General features: G+C 37.5%; 1 non-coding gene across 1 annotated transcript; it reads left to right on the top strand.

Annotated features, from left to right (window-relative positions):
- Nucleotides 1-20,624: 20,624 nt before the first annotated feature.
- On the top strand, nt 20,625-20,731 carry LOC145091178 (small nucleolar RNA R71). The gene has a single exon (XR_013702066.1). It is a non-coding gene; the product is annotated as a small nucleolar RNA R71 (small nucleolar RNA).
- Nucleotides 20,732-23,224: the final 2,493 nt, after the last annotated feature.

Genomic DNA, 23,224 nt, shown 5'->3' with positions numbered 1-23,224 from the left:
TTTGTTTGAAAGCAAGGTAATACATGTTTTATATATACATCATTAACAAAAGTAAAGACGAGACTTCTAAACGCTCCGTCTTCTCCAAAAGAACGCGGGATACCTGTCTAACGGGAACCTGATAATACAAGCAGTTTTAAAAATATTAGCATAAAGCTGGTGAGTTCATAAGCGGTTTGTTTCTGTGAAAGAAAATGTTCCTTTAAGTTTGCAAAAAGTGGTTTCCCAAGAAAATCCCATATTTTCTTATAAAAGAAGTGTGGTTATCCATTTGTTAAACAGCCTGTTTATGACAAGTCAGGTTAAGTTAACCCAAGAAAAACCCTTATTTTCCTTAAAAGTAGGTGATTGGTTATCGATACGTAATGAAAAGTACAAGTATCTACCATACTTGCAATGTTAAGTAAAGTTTCCCTGAAAGTTTAGTTATCCTTGGAAAGTACATTAGTTTTAACACGTATATAAAAGTAATAAGTAGGTTGTGAACTAATACCTAAGGGTATTACTGATACCCTCTAGTAATCAAAACAGTTATTACTTTGAGGTTACTTCACTAGGTTCATTATTACTTAAGAGTAAATCTCCATTATCTAGGTTGCGAGTTCCATAACCATACGATAAACTAGATATGGCGCGTAACAGGGCCAATAACATTTATGACCTTTGTCACCCGTAGACCTGCCGGTCTCACTGTAGCTAGCAGCAAGGTGCAGGGTATTCAGCCCCATATAGATTTGTACACTCAAGTCACGCTCTCCTTCTAAGAGATTCTGGTTACAAGGGCGGTCCTCCACTCGCGTATCTCTGTGGAGTGTTTCAGAGGACGTGTCTCCAATCTTAAGAATAACGAATTTACAAGTAATAATACGGAAAAATCCAGTTTTTTGACTGGCATGAAATCCTTCGTGAAATATAAAATATAACATTTTATAATAAGTTTCACAATTAGTTTGACAACTAGCTCTGCAAGTTAAACGGTTGGTTAATACGAATATCAGTGTTAAAAGCATACTAAACTTGTAACATTTCATATGAAATAATAAGTTTTGAGTACAAGTTTCCTTGTACTTTTGCTTGTATTATCCCCCCTGAAAACATGAAAAACACGGAAAATGGTGTAGGGGTATGAACTCACAGTTTAACGTAGGGTTCGAGTGTCAACGGATGCCCTGAATGCAAGTGGTCCTTATTATTCATGTGATAATACATACGTGAGTTAGAACTAGGGTGTTTCATGACTAAACATGATGGGAAGTCACCCTAAAGGCTTGGAATCACTAAAACTAAGTGTCCCATGTTCCAAACTTAGTGATCTATGCAAGTTTAGGGCCAAATATGGGCATTAGAGTGGGTGTAAGGCCATGCAAGTAAGTGTGCGGTTGGGGAATGTGGCCAGGCTTGTGTGTGAGGATGCACACACGAGTGTGCGGCCGTACACTCCTCATTTGAGTCCAAATGTTGATTTTTGAAGTGTTTTCTCTTCACTAAGGGGAGTTTTGAATGTGTGCTGCCACCATATGAAGGTGTGCGGCCGTACACCTTCAAGGGACGAAGAATATGATGAGTTTTAAGCTTGGGATTCAACTGTTTAGCACTATAACCAGCTAGATGATGGAGTAGATCACGATTATGAGGCCTTCAAAGTGTTCTTGGTTGATGATTTTAGAGAGAGAAAGTAGAGAGAGAGAGAGAGAAAAGGTGCATTCAAGAGAAGAAAGGAGTGAATGAAGGGGGTCTTCTCCAATATATAGGGTTGGGTGTGAGGCTGAGGGGTGTTTGCGGTTGGGTGTGAGGCTGGCTGCCCGCACACACCTTCTTTGGTGTGTTTGACCCGAATTTGCGATGCTAAACACCTTCTAACCCTTCCCAAGACTCAAATTTAGGTTATACTAAGCCTAGAGCACCCATATGGACCCACAAAATTCACTAAAATATGATGAATTCGAGTTTTTAATGCCGAAACACGGATCAATTACGTAGGATAGAAGTTTCAGGTTGTCACATCAACTACCTCATTCCCCCATTTCGAAACTCTAACCTTTGAAAGTTTATTTAGGACCAATAAAGTGATTTTGTTGCTTTGTAGGAGAAGATGGAGTTCATTTTTGGTGTTTGGTGAGCTTGGATCTTGTGGATTTAAAGTTTTGTTTCCATTTGCAAGCTTCTGGAGGTATAAAGGTCACACCTTTATGGTTAGTTGGTTTAGATCTAGGTCAGGGTTTGTTTTTCATAACTTTTGGTCCCATGGTTTGTTCCTTGTGAGTAAAAGTTACTCCATGAATCAAGTTTACTACTTTATGATGTTTCTAAGGATTTTGAGTCATAAAAAGGAAGTCCTTGTTGTTATTTCTCACTTATGCAAGAGTTCGAGATTATTTAAGAGTGTCATGGTATTAAAGTTTGGTGTAGGGCTTTATTAAGCCATGCAAAAGCTTAAAGTTGTCAACTTTATCATTTAAGACCTCCGCAAGATTAAGATCTATAAGTTGAATGTTTAGTCTATAAGCATTAAGAGCTCAAAGTATGGTTTTGAACAATAATGGATTATGTTGGGCGTAACCCCTGAGTACGCATAGCGTAGTGGGCTTTTGTCCTATAACCGTTCTGATATTTCGCAGTAAGTAGGGCGTAACGGGGAGTACATATGACGTACTCCCAGAAACCTGTTTGGTCTATTTTTGGGCATTAGGTCATTAGGGGCTTTGGGCATGAATAGTTGGGTCATGTATGGGAAGGGAAAAATGGTCTTTATCCCTCAATAAGTTTGAAGATGATTTGAACCATTGATTATTGGTTATCACCTCGATTATTAATTAGGGTTTATTTTTGGTTATGTTCAGTATGAGGAGCCATGGTGGCAGCAAATCGAGTGTGTGTGATTTAGTTATCTTCAGTTGGAGGCGAGTCTTCTCACTATGCTTGTGGGTCGAATGCACTAATGTCGGCCCACTGAATATCGTATATAGGACACTAGCTGTTTTTGTGACTCTTGCATGTTTGTATGATTGTGTTGAAATAAACCCATAGGTTGGGCCTATTATTGTATGATTGGGTTGAAATAAACCCTGATACTGGGCCCATAAGTATATGTTGGGGTTGAAAGAGACCCCAGGGTTGGGCCTTAGGGCTAGGCCCATGATTGTATATTGGGTTGGAATATACCCCATGGTTGGACCCAATTATATATTTGGTATGTGGTACTTTGGGGAACTCACTAGTGCTTACAATTTTTGTTTATGATTTCATGTACTTCTGGCACGAAAGGGAAGGGCTTGGAGTGATGGCACATCATCCCCCTCACGATTCTACGCTTATGATTATTTGTACTCTGATGTTTTTGACAATTTGTATGTTGGTTGATTTTGGGACATTTGATGTAAGGATCTAATGGTTTTTAAAAAGAAAAACTTTATCACTATTTTTGGGTTGCTACAAGTTGGTATCAGAGCCTTGGGTTGAGGGATATTGACACCCTTTTGAGTGTGTCAGAACTCAAATTGAGGAATTGATAATATTTTTAAAAGGAAATGAAAATTTAAAAGATTTTTACCAAGTAGAAAGGGGTTCCGATGCATTCAATCAACCGAGCTCAATTAAGTGATTGCCAAAATATTCATGCATGATTGTTATGCTTTAGTATGCTATTATATGTAATGCATGTAGGAAATACGTATTAGAATTGTCTGATCTTATGATGCATTGTTGCGTATTAGTTCAGCTGCTCGAATGTTGTTTGCTTTGTGTTTTGTGGGACTTGTATTGGTGTTAATTATCCATTAAATGAATATGTTAGGTTATGTGCCACAAAGGTTAAATAGTTTTAGAATGCTTGATTTAGCTCTATTTTACAACTCTTATTTGAGTCTAATCATTGTAGTTCAGGATCTTTCTATCGAAATATTATTTCATTTTTATTGCATGTAATTGTGTTCATGAGGTAGTTAGTTGACATTATTAGAAGTTTTTTATTAGCTGATACCAGGGTGAGGTGCGAATCCTAGGAGAGCCTAGGAAGTATCTTAGCATGTTGTATGCACCATATGATAAAATGACTGTTTAGGGGATATGCCTTGTTTAATTAAGATGAGGAATGCTAATATGCATGATAGCGTGTAGACTAAGGATCTTCCAGGAATATTGCATGAAATAATTGTCTAATCCTTAGGACGCTTAGTTGCTTGTTGGATTACTGCTTGAATGTTGTTTGCTTTGTGCTATGTGAATCCGTTATTGATATTAGCTATCTATTATGCGAATACATTCGGGTACATGCCATTAATTAAGTGCTTAATGGGTGCTTCCATGCATTAAAGTTGCCATTAAGGACCTTAGATTTGATATCTTGTCATAGAGTGATGTCTCTATGGATAAAGTTGGAAACTTTATCCATTTAGACCTTAGGTCAAATCAGATATGAGCTTTGGAGCTCATGGGATAAATGAAAAATGGCTTAATCCATTTAGATGGGATAACTAGTTTTCATGACATGACACCCTTATCGTTACGACGTGAGGATTGTGGTGTTCCCCGATCATTTTAGACAGATTTCCGTCACGACGTAATGACTAGTACATTACGACGTGATGACGGGTTGGATCGAGACTGAGTTGAGTTGAGATCAAGTTGAATTGTGACTGAGTTAGGATCGGGTTGAGTCCGTTTCCCACAACGTGACCATGAGATGGTTACGACATGAGGGAACTAATGGAAGAGTTGAGGGTTGACTTGACCTTGATTTGGTTTGATTTTTGCTCAAATGGCTAGTTTTAGAGGTTAGTATAAGGTGGTACCTTGTTTGATTCAGTAGGTGGGTCATAGCATGGCAGTGAGCTATGTTCTTAGCTGATTTCATGAGACAGGTGAGTCTTCTTACTATATTGTGTAGGATGTTAGTTGTCTTTGTGACTCTTGCATTGAATGCTGGGTTGGGCCCATTTTCATGTATGTTGGGCTAGACCCATTTGTATGTGTGCTGGGCAGGGCCCATTTGTATGGTATGTGTTATTTTTGGGAACTCACGAAGCTTTGCGCATACATTTTTGTAGTTTGAATATTTTCAGGTGCTTCCAGATCTAAAAGGAAGGATCCAACTTGACTGCACAACATTATCTCGTGATGATTTTTATGCATTGATGATTGTTATTGTACTCTGATGATTCTAATACATTTCTTACTATTATGGGTTTTTGGACAAATACTACGTGATTTGATGAATTAAAAATGAAAAAAAAATTATGTATAGTTAGGATGTTAAAAATGTAGTCTTTGTTTCAAGTATGTTTATAGAAAGAAATACCGTATATATGGAAACAAAAGAAGAGAAAAGATATTAGGTATATCTGTCAGGTTCATCAATACAATATTCGTTTAGTTTTATGGTATTATATATTAAAGTAGATTAGAATATATCAATATCGTTTTACATTATAATATAAGAAACATACTCATTTTTTATATTATAAAAAATTTCTCAAAGCATAGTAAGACTAAGCAGAAGAATTTTGTTTAATTTGTTTAAAAGGAGAAAAAAGAGGTAATATATGTATGTAAATATTAATTTAAATTACTATGAACCTCAATCACTAGGAATTGGCAATGAACATAGTATGTAACTATAAATACACACAAGTTCGCTGAAAGATTTCCTTTTATGAATTGAGCAATGAATTTCAAATCAGTCATATCTTGCTCAAACCAATAAATAGAGTCGAGGTTATAGTTAAAGTCGTAAGTAGAAAACCAAAATAACTAGTTTTGGTAGGCATGAAGGAGCTAAATGAAATATGTTCTTTTTATATGTGTATATATAAAAATCACTTACCTGAGAGCTTAATGGAGTCAGTTGTAATGAATTCAAAGTTGTTAAAATGGATAGAAGCTTTAGGGAAAATATATGTGGACAATGCATGCCTCATGAGACTAGGTGGAAAGGATCACAAGCTAGAGAGTGTAATGGATATAAGTTGTAGTATTCATACAGTGAGAAAGAAAAATATAGTGTGGTTGTCTTAGTGTCTTCGAAGATCAAGGATAATGTAGTAGAAGTAAGTAGGTGTAGTGATAGGATCATGGTGGTTAGGGATATAGTAGATGAGTTGATAATGAATATCAAGTCTGCTTATGCTCTTTATGTTGGGCTGAGGGAGTGAAATCAATGTTATTTATGGGAATCATTAAATGATACACTTAGGAGCATACCATAGAATTGACGAGTGATTATAGTGGAAGACCTTAAAGGTCATAAAGGAAGAAAGACCATAAGGTATGAGTAGTGTGGATCAAGAATTTCATGTTTTGGTACTATGTAAGAACCTGAAATATAGAGAGATTTGACTTTTAGTTAAATTTTAAGCAAAAGGGAAAATGGTAATTAATGATAATTTAGTGAGATTATGAAGTTGTGACTTCATGAAAATGGCCAAGATGAGTTTAAGTGACTTAGATGAGGTTAGATAAGTGAGTCCAAGAGGAAAAAATGCATGAGAAGATGCAATTTGGTTAAACGGGTATAATGGGAAAGTTTGTATTGTTGGGTGAATTTCATGACTTAATATATTAAGACCTATATTTAGCTAGTGATAAATGACTTACAAGAGGTGTAGAATATATTCCCACCTTTATGTGGATATAAAGACAATATAAAATGGGTTTAATAAAAAGAGATATGTGCATTAGAAGTTAAGAAAAAGTCGTCCCGAGATGGAATGGAATCAGCGTGCCTTGAAGTCTACAATCAAGCAGTCACATGGTGTGGTAGAGAGCTCACTATAGAGCGGTGAGGGTAAATGGTGATTCATATGATATCTTGTGTCGTACGTGGTAGGAAACATACTTTGCCCCATGGCATGGTATATTGGTACCACGATGCGGTGGCCAAAGTATAATGATATGAGGGGAAGGAACTGCGACTCAGCCAAAGGCTGACCACGACTTGAAAGTGTGCATCACGGAACACTGGACATCCCACCAAGATGTGGTGGAAAAACATATTAATACATCGTTAGAGTTCATTCTTGTCATAAATGATGGGTTTTGATACAAAATATAAGTTAGTTTTTCATAAAAACCGGTCAGCGAAAGTGTTAAAAATAACAAGTTTATATTTAGTTTATAACAAACCAAACCTTCAAGGATCCGTTTATAGAGGTTAGAACGAAATAAAAACAACCAAAGAATTTTTAGAATGACAACCTCTGAAGCCTTTGAACCCACTTGGTTTTGGGATGTTGATGAAGATAGCAAAAAATCAAAGAACATGATTTTCTCTATGTATCCACCATTAAGAGTAAGGAACATGAAATGCTATTTCCTTCTTGTATTCTTGAGTGCCTTAAACCTTTAAGTGCTTAACTTAAATAAGCACTAAAGGAGACAACTCAAGGAAGATTTAAACTTGTAATAATCTTCAAAAGACAACAAGAAGAGAGAGTAGAGAGGTGCTTTCGGCCATAAAGAGAAAAGAAGAGATTTCACTAGAAAACTAGTCAAAAACTCATGCAAGACACTCTCTTATATACCCATTCAAAGGTAAGGGATTTACATTAAAATACTCTAAAGTAATGGTAGCCTTTAGATGCATGAGGAGACAAAGCAAGCAACCTCCATATTACTTTATTAATTTTGGTCATACATCTCAAAAGAGGATGAATTCTTTAATTTTTATAAACTCTAAGTTTATAAAATATAAACTTGTCCTTAGGTAAAAGACAAAAGAATCCAACTAGTTCAAAAGGTTGTGCATGACTTACTAATTCATATCATATGAAATAATAACTAGTTATACTCTCTTATAATTATTATTTTCATAAAAAATAATTATTCCCTAATTAAAATACAATCGATATTATTTATTAACAATCACATTAATAATAAATATACAAATACCAACTTGATAAAGATGTGACCCTATAGGATTATATATTATTACCAATGTCACTCCATAATAATTATTGGGCATATATATTCAACAATCTCCCACTTGCATAATATTCATTATAGACTGACATAGACAGTAGTTGGTGTTTAACAACGGGCTACTACCCCTAACAACATATGAAGGGTGTCATCTCATCAACAGCCAATTCTAGGAGCTCTAAGCTACAATTGTTACTAAAGGTGTGGTATCAATTATTCCTTTGTCTCAGACTGTGACATCCCCAAAATCACGGCCAGAAAAGACCGGTTTGTTTATGCTTTGTTTAAAAATCAGAGTTACATTTTAAATGAAAGTGTTGCGGAATTTGTCCCAAAACAAAAATATGATAAAGATTTATCAAAAGCATTTCCATAGAAATGTATTTCATTAAAAGACTCGGGATGTCATGTTCGTACAGATCAAAAGCATAAACAGTACAATATAAGCCTTACTACATTATTTCATATCTACAGGCCTATATCCGTAATCCCTCGTCCAAAACATCACACCTATGCTCATGCGCCACTACCTGTAATACATAAAACTGAGTGGGTCAGGCTTGGGAGTCTGGTGAGCACATAGGGTTTTCAACCCACAATAAATAAGTTTATTAATTTCATCAATCAACAATAACCTGATTACCCGTTCCCGTTATCCTCACTTTACGTCCCTAAACACCTACCATAAGGGACCTAGCCTAAGGATCATCATTGGGATGGACACTACTGCTAAGGGGATTCCTCAGCAATAAATGTCCTAAAGGCAACCATGTGGGGGATGGAGTACACCGGTGAACATATCGTTCACAAACACCTACAGGTTGTGAGCCTGCTAGTGTTCCACTGGACTGTCTGGAAGAGTCCGTGGTCGTCATCCATACTCCGCTAGATGACAGAATCAACAACATCAACATTGAGGCCTCTCATCATTTTATCACACATCACCTATTGCATCTACCCATGTTTTACCCCAACATTTTCGTAGATATAAAATACATATACAGTTTAAATCATTGAAAACATGTATAACAACGTTCATCTAGCATAGATAGCAAGTATTCAGATAATATGCACACATAGCACGTAATTTATATAAAATACTTCATATCTATGTGTAAGTTGAAAGTAACTATGCACTCACTTGTTAAGGTGATGATTCCAAAATCGGGCAGCGCTTGCTTCTAACGATTCTATTTTCCTTCGACGAAACCTAGAATTATTATCGCTAAATTTTAGTCTAATATTTACCGTGACCAACTATTAGTCTTAGTATTATTATTATTATTATTATATAAGCGTTAAACAATATTTTCCAACCACTATGTACAGACAGGGGCTAGACATAAAACACCGGAGGGCAGGACCATTTTGGCATATAGCACTTCTGAAATCCAACAACCCTATGCGGCTCTTTAAACCAGATTCCCCGTACCGCGAGTAGTTAAAAAAAATATTATAACGACACTTATATAAGTTATAATAATAGCTCAAATATTTATTATAAGTTCATAATAACAATACTAATTTTAAATATAAGCTATATTAAAATAAGGTAAGCATAACTTACTTACAAGGGGGTTTTAGCTAGGAGTCAGGCTCTGCAGGGGCAGAACTTCGTCGCTGAATCTTTCTAAGAAAGATTCGTGCAGCGCTTCAGCGCTCACCTTACTATACTAAGCTACAGAAAGAGAAGTCGAATCACGAGGGACCGAAATGCTCGGGGGATAAGGAGAGAAAGACTCTTGAATCTTGAGAATGGTGCAAAAAATATGAGAGCCCAAGGCTCTTATTTATACTAATTGAATTTTCAAAAACTACCCTCCATAATTACTTAATGACCTTTTAGTTATATAAACAACTAAACACCCCTCTATAATATTATTATAAATGGATTTAATGATATTTGTACTAAACTAATGTCGAAAGAACTCAACATTAGTCTTATAATGACCGCATCGTCGATACCTTTCTAATGATATATACATATGTATATATATATATATATATATATATATATATATATATATATGTGTGTACGTATACATGATTTATACTTTATTTTAATACGTAAATATGCTATTATAATTTGTAACTCGTTCATACGAACTCCGTTTTTGACGTTCTTTATATCCACGCGTAGGTGAAGACGTACTCTACAACTTTCGTTTAGATCACTAAGGCTAAATCTCGTTCTATCGTAAATTCACTATTCACGCTTCCCGGTATCGTGCCGGTTCTGTCGTGAAACTTCGACGGGTCATAACTTCTTCGTTATAACTCGGATTTCGGCGTTCCTTATATGCACGGAAACCTTGAGACATATCCTACAACTTTATGTAGAGATATCGGGATTATCTCACACTTTAATTTTGACGCTCATTTTTATTCTTTATTAATTATACATTTATAATTAAATAATAAACACATATAATTCACATAATACTGAAATATTTCATCTTTATTACTTCAAAAAGAGTTACAAGAGTTGACCTAGACTATTACATTGACAAAAATGCTTAGCCCTGAAACCCGGGCGTTACAATTCTCTCCCCCTTAGGATGATTCCGTCCCAGAATCATGCATCAGCAAACAAATGTGGATAGCGACTCATCATGTCATCCTCTGTTTCCCAAGTGAGATTCGGCCCATTCGAATGTTTCCATCGGACTAGCACCAAGTCGACCATCTTGCGTCGTAACTTCTTAGTCTTACGGTCAACAATTGCCTCAGGCTCTTCGATCATCCTTCCTTAACTCTGAGATTGGAATTATGTCGGGAACATCTCCCGTGAATTTCCTCAAATAACACACATGGAAGGTGTTATGAATACCATTGAGTTCTTCGGGCAATTCCAGCTTGTAAGCTTGGTTCCCTATCTTCTGAAGAACTTTGAACGGTCTAATAAACCTTGGACTCAACTTTCCTCGTTTCCCAAATCGTATAAGTCCCTTCCACGGTGAGACTTTAAGCAAAACGGAATCCCCAACTTCGAAAGTTATCGGTCGTCTTTTCTTGTCAGCATAGCTCTTCTGACGATCCTGGGCTGCTAACATCCTTTCCCTAATCACCTTCAACTTCTCAGCAGTCTCATGGACTATCTCGGGGCCCATAAACTGCTTCTCTCCGGCTTCAAGCCAACAAGACGGCGTACGACACTTCTGCCCATACAAGGCTTGATAAGGAGCCATCTTGATGCTCGAGTGAAAACTATTGTTGTAGGAAAATTCTACCAGAGGTAAGTGCTCGTCCCAATTCCCTTGGAATTCGAGGGTACATGCTCTCAGCATATCTTCCAGCGTCTGAATCGTTCTTTCGCTCTGACCATCAGTTTGCGGATGATAAGCAGTACTCAAACACAACTTTGTACCTAACTCCTCTTGTAGACTCCTCCAAAACCTTGACGTGAAACGACTATCACGATCTGATACAATCGTAAAAGGGACACCGTGAAGTCTTACAATTTCCTTCACGTAAGCATTTGCGAGCTTATCCATAGACCACTTCTCGTTGGCTGCTATGAAGTGTGCACTCTTGGTGAAACGATCCACGACTACCCAAATCATGTCGTGACCGTTCTTCGTCCTGGGTAGTTTAGTCACAAAATCCATGGTGATGTCTTCCCATTTACCCATGGGTACAGGTAAAGGTTCCAAACTCCCATACGGTTTCTGATGTTGTGCCTTAACCCTCGCACATGTTACGCACTCGGCCACATACTTCGCAACATCGAGCTTCATCGTCGGCCACCAGTAGTAGGGTTTTAGGTCCCTATACATTTTAGTGCTACCGGGATGAATCGAGTACATGGTCTTGTGTGCTTCTTCCATCAAAAGATCTCTTATTCCTCCCGTCTTAGGTACCCAAATTCGATCTTGGAATACCTTCAGTCCTCGACTGTTTGTACCAAACACTAACGTTCTTCCCAAACGTTCTTCCTTTCGGTCATCAGGACACGACCCATCAAGGTTATTACTTAGAATGGAGAGATAACTTATGGAGTCAGTATGCGAATCCTATTTCGTTGATGATTCCGGGAGGTAATCATCCTAAGGGGGAGATAATTGTAACGCCCGTAGATCAGGGCTAGTCAATTTAGAGACAATAAGAGTCAAAAATGACTTTTTGATAGAAGATTATTTAGGATAAATAATCCTAACTAAGTTGTAGTATATGTTACAAGGTTTTCGTGCATATAAAGAACGCCAAAATCCGAGTTATAACAAAGAAGTTATGACCTGTCGAAGTTTCACGACAGAACCGGCACGACACAGCGCGACGTAAAAAGTGAATTTAAGTTAGAGCGATATTTAGCCTTAGCAATCTAAACGAGAATCGAAGATCTCGTTGTTGGTATCGAAGCGATAAAAAGTTAGGCGAGAACGGACGTCAAACGAAGAAGTTATGAATTTATAACGAAGTTTTCTGTTGCGGCCTATTAAAAATAAATAATAAAAATAAAAGTCAAAATTAGCCGACGGAGTCTAAACGAAAGTTGTGAGTGTAGTCTCACCTTCACGTGGATATAAAGAACGTCGAAAACGGAGTTCGTATGAAGAAGATATGAATTTCCGAAGTTTATTAATCATTTTGTATTTAAATTTAAAAGGAAATTCGGAAGCATTATCCGAAGGAGTCACCGGTCTGATCCGAGGTACGCGCCGCGTACTCGAGTATGCCCCGCGTACTCCGAAGTGTCGACATTCGCAGCAAGTGGCTTCGGATGACGAACGCCATGACGCATTCGGACCAGTACGCCCCGCGTACTCCGAGGCTCCAGCCTCCTATAAATAGGATGCGAAGGTAGCCGACCCAATTGCCAATTTCTTCTCTTCTCTCTCCCGTTTTGCATCGTTTTGCGTGCCAGAAATACCCCGAAGCCCCGATATTATTCTCTAGCCCCGAGGCAAGTCCCGAGATCCCAAAGATCTCGAGAAGTGCGGTTCCCGAGCCGAAGCTCTGCCCGCGAGAAGTTCGATTTTTGTGGAGATCTTCCAGATCTGCGGTGGATTACTACTTCTGCAAGTCGTAGTGCTGTCCGATCATCTTCTGATCAAGTGAGTGTATACTACCTTTCATAAACACGATAATAATACAAGTGTGGTTTGAGTGTATTAAGTATATTGTTGTTTATATGTGTGGGTGTGAAGTTACCTTCTTCTAACACATAAATATGAAGTATTTGCTATGAAATACGTGCTATGTGTTTATATGTTATTTGTCTATTTGAGATGGGCATGGAAATTGGAGTTTTATACAGGTGTTAAATGATTTAAACTGTGTAAGTATTTATATCTACAAAAATTGTTGGGTAGAACATAGGTAGGTGGAATAGTTGGTGACTATGGAGTTAGCGCCTATTGTATAAACCTTGGTGACTATTGAGTTAGCGCCTTTTGTATAAACCCTGGTGACTATGGAGTTAGCACCTATTGTATAGACCTTGGCGACGATGTGACTTCGTGCCTATTTGATGAACCTTGGCGACTATGGAGTTAGCGCACGTTGAGTAAACTTTGGCGACTATGGAGTTAGCGCTTGTTAAATAAACCTTGGCGACTATGGAGTTAGCGCTTGTTAAGTGAACCTTGGTGACTATGGAGTTAGCGCCGCTTGAGTGAACCCCGACGACTATGGAGTTAGCGTCTGATAACTATGGATTTAGTACTCGATAGATAAACTTTGGTAGCAATGGATTTCGTGCCGATTCCTTAGGAATAAGTGAATGAAGGATAATTGGTTCTTAGGGTGGAACCTTAAGAAGATAATGGGGATGGGTATTTGGGTTGATTGTTTGATAATTGAATATAATAAATGTATTATTGTGGGTTGAAAACCCTATATGCTCACCAGGCTCCCAAGCCTGACCCACTCAGTTTTCTTTTCATTACAGGTAATGACACAAGAATATAAGTCGGCGGACTTGACGAGAGATTTTGGATTATAGATCAGTAGTTGAATAACTATTGTAAGGTCTATTTTATATTGTTTATGCTTTTGGTCTGTAACGAACATGACATCCCGAGGTTTTATTATTTAATGAAAATACATTCTCTTTGAGAAACGTTTTGATAAATTTTATCATATTTTATTTTGGGAATAAATTCCGCAACTCTTTTAATCAAAAGATTACTCTGATTTTATAAAAACAAAGCATAAACAAATCGGTCTTTTCTGGCCGTGAAATTGGGGATGTCACAGTTGGTATCAGAGCATTAGATTAAGCGAACTAGGAATTTGTAGGATTTCTAGACTTAAACTTAGAATGCTAAGCGATGATTGTGAGATGAGTGTCTACCATATTTTAAGACACGAGCACTAGTATATTTTAGGAAAATTGCCTAAAATGCTATTATGTGCTAATTGTTATATGTTTGCCATATATGACATTTTTGTTCGGATCTATGGTCTGTTGCCGACCGGATCTGGAAACCTTATGTGTATAGGATTCTAAGCGTACGTCTACGATATTAGAACTAGCATGTAAACGTTTCGGAGTGATAAGGATGATTTGAATATCTATCGTGATTAAGGATCTAATTTCACCATATTCGGTGTATAGATCAAAAATGGTGAGAACGAGGAGTGGAGTTGGAAATGCTGATGAGAACAGGAATCAAGTACCAGTAATTGAACAAATACCTGTTGTGGAAGCAGCGCCTGAACCAATGACAATGGCCGGAGTTCAAGTGATGATCCAGGCAATGTTGAATAATCAGATGGAAGAAACTAGACGTCTGATCAGACAAAATCGCGAGGAATTGTCAATTCAAGTTGAAGAGTCCGAAGTAAATGGAGGGCAGTCTGAAGGAGGAAACTATAGTGGGACCGTTGGTCAAGCCAACCCACCAATAGTTCGCCAAAACAACCAGGATAGAGGAAATGATGGATGTGGATGCAAGTACAAGGATTTCATGGCATCCAAACCACCATGTCTTTCTGGGAGCCCGACACCGGTGCAAGTCATGGACTGGATCTCCGAAATGGAGACAATGTTTGAAAGTTGCGAGGGTAGCAACAGACAGAAGACCGCTCTTGCAATCCTTCTGTTAAAATCTGGAGTATTGAGCTGGTGGAAGTTACTGGCTGGTTCAATGCCCAAGGGGGAAGCTAGCAAGATGTCTTGGGAAGAGTTCGTGGAGCAAATGAAAATGCAATACTGCTCTGAGCAGGATCTTCTGGAAATCAACAATGAGTTCCAGAATCTGAAGAAAGGAAAATTGAGCGTTACTGAATACGCTACGAGCTTTACGGAGAAGATGAAGCTTATTCCATACCTAATTCCGATTGAACTTTCCAAGGTCAACAAGTTTGCCAATGGATTACCAGCGGCCTTTGGTCCGATAGTCAAACAAGCAACCACTCTGAAAGCCGCCATCTGGGCAGCCAAAAATGTTGAGACCCAAATAAAAGAAAAGGGTCTGGAAAGGGCTGAAGTTGGAGAGAAAAGGAAGCATGAAGGATCTTCAATAATCGACAAAGAAAGTAAATTCTCGAAATCTGGGGGAAGAGATGAGGCTAAGTGGTGTGAGAAGTGTAAGAAGAAACACTTCGGGAAATGTAGCGAGGAGATGACTTGCTACAAATGTGGGAAGACAGGGCACTATGCCAACAAGTGCGCACCTAACAAGAAGATGTGTTATAGGTGTAATGAAGAAAGTCATATTTCTAAAGAGTGCCCACATAAAAACACACCTCCACAGCTAAGGGTATTCAACATGTTCCTCAACGAAGCAGAAAGGGATGGGAGGGTTAAAGGATGAAGACTTCATATTAATATATAAAGTCGGTAAAGTTTGTATCAGGAAGCATAGCCTGTTAGAGGCATAGTATAGGGTGAACTTGAACTTTTGTGTAATAGTTTCAACAATTAATATAAATCCTGGTTTTGTTATCTGATATGTTGAATGATTATATGATTTATGTATGGTGACTTGGTTAACTGCGAGACAATACTTGGGACGAGTATGAGTAGGTGTGAATGGTAGTAGAGATCTATACTACTGGAAGCACAGGACTCACGCTTGGATCAGGGGAAGTCACAAGGTTATCAAGAAGCTAGTAATTGATTCCGTTTTATTCAAGTATGTCATTACCACTGTTTCGGTAATGTCTAGTAAGATAGTTGTTATTCCGACCCTAGGGGTCATATCAATTGAGTCCGACTATGATGAGAGGTCATCGGGACACGACCCATCAAGGTTATTACTTAGAATGGAGAGATAACTTATGGAGTCAGTATGCGAATCCTATTTCGTTGATGATTCCGGGACGTAATCATCCTAAGGGGGAGATAATTGTAACGCCCGTAGATCAGGGCTAGTCAATTTAGAGACAATAAGAGTCAAAAATGACTTTTTGATAGAAGATTATTTAGGATGAATAATCCTAACTAAGTTGTAGTATATGTTACAAGGTTTTCGTGCATATAAAGAACGCCAAAATCCGAGTTATAACAAAGAAGTTATGACCTGTCGAAGTTTCACGACAGAACCGGCACGACACAGCGCGACGTAAAAAGTGAATTTACGTTAGAGCGATATTTAGCCTTAGCAATCTAAACGAGAATCGAAGATCTCGTTGTTGGTATCGAAGCGATAAAAAGTTGGGCGAGAACGGACGTCAAACGAAGAAGTTATGAATTTATAACGAAGTTTTCTGTCGCGGCCTATTAAAAATAAATAATAAAAATAAAAGTCAAAATTAGCCGACGGAGTCTAAACGAAATTTGTAGAGTGTAGTCTCACCTTCACGTGGATATAAAGAACGTCGAAAACGGAGTTCGTATGAAGAAGATATGAATTTCCGAAGTTTATTAATCATTTTGTATTTAAATTTAAAAGGAAATTCGGAAGCATTATCCGAAGGAGTCACCGGTCTGATCCGAGGTACGCGCCGCGTACTCGAGTATGCCCCGCGTACTCTGAAGTGTCGACATTCGCAGCAAGTGGCTTCGGATGACGAACGCCATGACGCATTCGGACCAGTACGCCCCGCGTACTCCGAGGCTCCAGCCTCCTATAAATAGGATGCGAAGGTAGCCGACCCAATTGCCAATTTCTTCTCTTCTCTCTCCCGTTTTGCATCGTTTTGCGTGCCAGAAATACCCCGAAGCCCCGGTATTATTCTCTAGCCCCGAGGCAAGTCCCGAGATCCCAAAGATCCCGAGAAGTGCGGTTCCCGAGCCGAAGCTCTGCCCGCGAGAAGTTCGATTTTTGTGGAGATCTTCCAGATCTGCGGTGGATTACTACTTCTGCAAGTCGTAGTGCTGTCCGATCATCTTCTGATCAAGTGAGTGTATACTACCTTTCATAAACACGATAATAATACAAGTGTGGTTTGAGTGTATTAAGTATATTGTTGTTTATATGTGTGGGTGTGAAGTTACCTTCTTCTAACACATAAATATGAAGTATTTGCTATGAAATACGTGCTATGTGTTTATATGTTATTTGTCTATTTGAGATGGGCATGGAAATTGGAGTTTTATACAGGTGTTAAATGATTTAAACTGTGTAAGTATTTATATCTACAAAAGTTGTTGGGTAGAACATAGGTAGGTGGAATAGTTGGTGACTATGGAGTTAGCGCCTATTGTATAAACCTTGGTGACTATTGAGTTAGCGCCTTTTGTATAAACCCTGGTGACTATGGAGTTAGCACCTATTGTATAGACCTTGGCGACGATGTGACTTCGTGCCTATTTGATGAACCTTGGCGACTATGGAGTTAGCGCACGTTGAGTAAACTTTGGCGACTATGGAGTTAGCGCTTGTTAAATAAACCTTGGCGACTATGGAGTTAGCGCTTGTTAAGTGAACCTTGGTGACTATGGAGTTAGCGCCGCTTGAGTGAACCCCGACGACTATGGAGTTAGCGTCTGATAACTATGGATTTAGTACTCGATAGATAAACTTTGGTAGCAATGGATTTCGTGCCGATTCCTTAGGAATAAGTGAATGAAGGATAGTTGGTTCTTAGGGTGGAACCTTAAGAAGATAATGGGGATGGGTATTTGGGTTGATTGTTTGATAATTGAATATAATAAATGTATTATTGTGGGTTGAAAACCCTATATGCTCACCAGGCTCCCAAGCCTGACCCACTCAGTTTTCTTTTCATTACAGGTAATGACACAAGAATATAAGTCGGCGGACTTGACGAGAGATTTTGGATTATAGATCAGTAGTTGAATAACTATTGTAAGGTCTATTTTATATTGTTTATGCTTTTGGTCTGTAACGAACATGACATCCCGAGGTTTTATTATTTAATGAAAATACATTCTCTTTGAGAAACGTTTTGATAAATTTTATCATATTTTATTTTGGGAATAAATTCCGCAACTCTTTTAATCAAAAGATTACTCTGATTTTATAAAAACAAAGCATAAACAAATCGGTCTTTTCTGGCCGTGAAATTGGGGATGTCACAATATATATATATATATATATATATATATATATATATATATATATATATATTGTTTTTATTGTTCCAATATCCAACTTGACTTTCATGCTTTAGCTAATGAAGGATCTTTGTTAAGTGGATCTGACAAACCTAACTTGTATAAACTTTGCGAATACAAACATTTTCATATATATATATATATATATATATATATATATATATATATATATATATATATATATATAGAGAGAGAGAGAGAGAAAAAATATCAATAATGTATTAGATGCTTAACTATGACTTAGATACCAATACTTGCGTAATGGGATTACTCATAGTCATAATAAACTATACATTAATCATCTTTGTATGTGGTTCTCCAAACCACAATGTACAACTCTGATGTGTAATTGTAACTAAAATCCACGTAGAAACACTATCCATGTAACTTCTCTTTATTCATAATGAGAACACGCCCGATTGAGAAACATCTCAATTTATTTGTAAGTTTAGCATATGTGAAAAAACCTTAAACATAGTTTCCTTTCAAATACTCTGTAGATTAGGAATATTCCTCTAGTTCTTGCAAGCACTTTAGAATGTTCCATTAAGTCACACAATGACTTATTCTCGGATCATAACGGTATCAGTTGACATGCTCTAAGCATACGACTTATTTGGCCTTTATACATAATTATGAAAAATATGATTAATCCAATTGCAACAACATATGGAATACAATCATATTATCTAGTTTAAAACATTTGCACTAGATTTTTGCTCAAAATCATGTCATGTGGTACTTGACAAGATAACTCTCTTAGTGCCTTTTATCTTAAGCTCTTTAAGATCCTTGACACTTAATGCAGTTTTACTTAATCCTTTAAGTTGCCATGATCTATCTATATCGATCTTTATTCCAGGTATTAGTATGTCGATTCCATATAAGACTAGGAATGTAAATGCACTCCCACTAGCTTTGTATAAAACACAAGAGTATACTTGAATTATAATTAAATCACATTATGTAATTATCTTATAAGAAAGAAGATTCTTACTTTGAGATGTTATCTTTAATCTGCAAGCCATTAGTACCCTCAGTGAACCTGATGTGCACGTTTTGCATGATTACTTGAAGAATCCTCTTAAGGAAAACAAGGTTGTTAAAGATCTCATCAACTTTGAGAATGTACATTTGGCTTTCCTTGAAACAATTGTGGAGAATGATGCGGCTGTCCAAGAGGAGGTAGAGGAAGTTTGGAAGATAAAGGGGATCTTAAAACTTTGAATGATGATAATCATAACTCTTCTATTGAATCACATATGCTAGATCAAGAAGAGATGTCAATCAAAGGCAAAAGAACCAAGCCTCGTCGAGTCCATGTTGGCGACTCGGCGAGTCGAGTCGGGTTTTCTCGAATTCCAGCTAATTACTTCTTCTGTTCGCACTTTGTTAGGATTCTTCTGGATAGAGGCCAGAGGAGTGTAGATTGGCTCAGAATCTGTTGTTATTTCATTCACATGCGCCATTCTTGGATTTTGCTAAGTATTGCTAGGAAGCTCACCGGGTGCTCTTTGGTTGATTCGTTATGCCAGCTGACCTAGCTGTTTTTCAAAGTTATGAATAGATGCTTGCAGATTCCTAAGCATATTTTGCTGATCCTTCATCATAGCTTGATGTTCTCTAAGCATATTTCGTTGCTCTTTCATTTCAGCATCTGTATCATTGTGCCTCTTCTCAGACGCGGCTACAAATCTTGTGAATATATCTTCCAAGTCACATTTCTTCTCCAGCATCGGTTCCTCTTTTTGATAAAGGCCCCTTTCTTTTTGCTTAAATTTCTCCTCCTTTGCCTTTTTGTACTCCTCATAAGGAAGCCAATCCTTCTTGGGTTTCCACCAATTTTCATCATACATATCACCACTTGAATAGCACACTTGCACCCTCCGGTTCCCGTTCTCGTCAAGATCACAATCTTTAGTGAGATGAGGCCCTCTACAATTCTCACAACTGACCCTAATGACATGGATGGATTGGTCCATCTTAGTCATTCTTCGATCCACACTCTCTAGTTTAGCCATCATTGCTGCCATGCTATCATTAACCGAGTTCACCACCCCCCCCCCCCCGACTTAGTTCATTCCTTGGGTTATGGTATTCTCTAGAGTGCTTAGAGAATTCTTCAATTAGTTCTTTGATTTCCGGGGGCGGCTTCTTTGTGAGAGGTCCTTGCAAATCAAGGAGTTGCCTTGTGGTCACATTCACTCCATCATAGAAATTGGAGACTTCTTGTTGGCTATTAAGATCATGATGTGGGCAATTCCTTAGTAGTCCCTTGTATCTCTCCCAAGCCTCATAAAGTGACTCTCTAGCTTGTTGTTCAAAATTAGCTATGGTTTTCTTCAACTTGGCTATTTTTGAGAGAGGGCAAAATTGATCAATAAATTCTTCTTTCATCTTACCCATGTGGTGATGGATCCGGGACGGAGTGATTTCAACCAATCCTTCGCAGCTCCTTTAAACGTGATGGGAAGCATACGGAGCAAAACGGTTTTGCTAGACATATTTGTAACATTAAAGTAGTCGGCTACATCATTGACCTCGTCTAAGTGCTTGTAAGCGTCTTCGTGATCTTTCCTGTAGAAGGGGATTTCCTTATGTTGAGCAAGTATGTGGCCCTTTAGCTCGAAAGTGGCAGTGGCAGGAATGATGGGTTGCACAAGTCCCGGGCCGGTATAATCTCTTATCCTTTTCTTCCATTCTCCCATGGGGACTTCATCAATGTTCGCCATGGTGTTAGTGGGTTCGTCTCCAAAGTCGCTTTCTTCTTCGGATTCAGATTCGTAATCGGTTACTTCCGGGATTGGATTTCCTTCAAAGTGTTCAAAATTGCTTTCCTCACTTTTTTTGATTGCTAGAACCACCTTCCTTGTTGCTTTTCTTCTTTCTAAATATTGATTTAAGGTCCTTGAAAGGTGACTTTCTTGGATGATTTGAACTTTCAACACCTTTGTCTTTGTTTTTCTTGAGAGCGGACTCTAGGTCTTCAAATGGAGGAACCAGAGGCGTGTTGGATCCTCGGGTCATGTAATGTCTGCAAACAAAACAAGGAAAACGCGTAAAAAGAACAAAAATAAACTAAAACATGAAACTGGAAATCAGCTATGGACTCGCCGAGTAGCTTCGACTGCACTCGGCGAATTCAAGGCAAAAACAGAAAAAAAAAATATTAACGAAAATTCTAAAATAGAAAACTATTAAAACCTATCCTAATAACTAAATTACTTAAGAAATAACTTTGTGCAAGATAAATCTCACACAAAGGATCTATAAACCTAGAAATTAGTATTAATTTTTGAACCGTTCCTCGGCAACGACGCCAAAAACTTGATGTGTGTGAAACGAACTAAGTTTTATCCTACTCTTTAATTATGAATTAGACACGCAAAGGCAGTGGACCTATCAATTGTGGAATAGTTAAATAAGTAGGGTATCGAACTCAGGGAACGGAAATTAAACTAATTACTAATAATATCTAAGAACAAGTAATAAAATGTAAGGTTTTCTCTAGTTTTACAAGACTAGAAACTTAACTAACACTTAACTAAGCAACTAAAAGCTAACAATTAAATTGCAACTAATTTCAATGATAAAGAGGACTTCTGTTTAGGTTCGAATCATTTGATCCTATGGTTGATTTTATGGTAAATGTATCGGATTAACTTTTCATTGGCTACTGATTGAGATGATTAGGTTCACGTTTGTTATCGCTAATCCTTAGAAAACAGATTAATTCAAGCAGTGGTCGGTTGTCTAAATTAATAAGTTTCCTAGTTAATTAATTTGGGTTAAGTAAGACTTGTAATGGTTAATTAAATTGGTGATTCAGTTTAACCTCTTGTTGATGGTGTATCACACAAGCTCACGTATTAACTTACCTATCATCTAATTAATTCTAGTTTCACATTCGTTATTCCTAGACATATAACTATGTGGTCACATAAATCATATGAAATTAATAACCAAGAGATGTTCATATAACTTAATTACTGATTTATTAACAGAAAATAGTTATTATTAACATATGAGGTTCTTTAACAAGCTTAACAAAACAATATCACCTATTAAAATTAATCCTAACCATCAAATCAATCCATATTCACAAAACCATCTACCCTAAACAGAAGATAAAAGTTTTAGTTCATAATTGTAATAAAAACAAACTCAAAAACAAATGCAATTAGTTCAATCATGATTGAATCAAAGGCTTAACTAAGAATAAACTAGAATTTGCCTTAATCTTCTTCAAAATTGAACTTAGGATTGATTCCTTAGCTTCTCCTGGTCTAGCAGCACCTTCAATCGCAATCTAAGCCTCCTAGGGTTCTAGAGAAGTCCCCATCTTGATCTCAAAGTCCCTATTTATATTTTTTTTGGAAACAGAGGTGACTCGTCGAGTCAAGGTCCCAACTCACCGAGTCCCTCATTAAAAATCTGTGTACGGCAAGGACTTCTAGAGCTTCGCGAATCTTCGATCTGACTCGGCGAGTCAGGCTTTGACTCGCCGAGTCCTTCTTGTTTTTGGCATTTTTCTTCTTAACTTCAACTCCTGAACTTCCAACTGCTTCTCCTGCTTCCTTTTTTATTCCGAGCATATCTTTTGGACTGAAAATACAATTTGAACACTATTAAGTACCTTTTATCCATAATATGTAAATAATTAGCTAACAAATGATGAAAATTTATACTAAATATATAGCTAAATATGCACATATCAATGATTATATGTATTATAATCTTATGTACGAAAATGTATGTATGGGTAGATGATAAGGGTATTTGTCAAATACCCAAGAGATGGTAGAAAGAGATTACATATGATTATATGCTTTATAATCATAT

The sequence above is a fragment of the Lactuca serriola genome, chromosome 2 (assembly GCF_051521515.1).
Source record: "Lactuca serriola cultivar US96UC23 chromosome 2, Lser_US96UC23_V15, whole genome shotgun sequence".
Classification (NCBI taxonomy): Eukaryota; Viridiplantae; Streptophyta; class Magnoliopsida; order Asterales; family Asteraceae; genus Lactuca; species Lactuca serriola.
The sequence above is the reverse complement of the archived record's forward strand: the minus strand, read 5'-3'. Positions and strand labels throughout refer to the sequence as shown.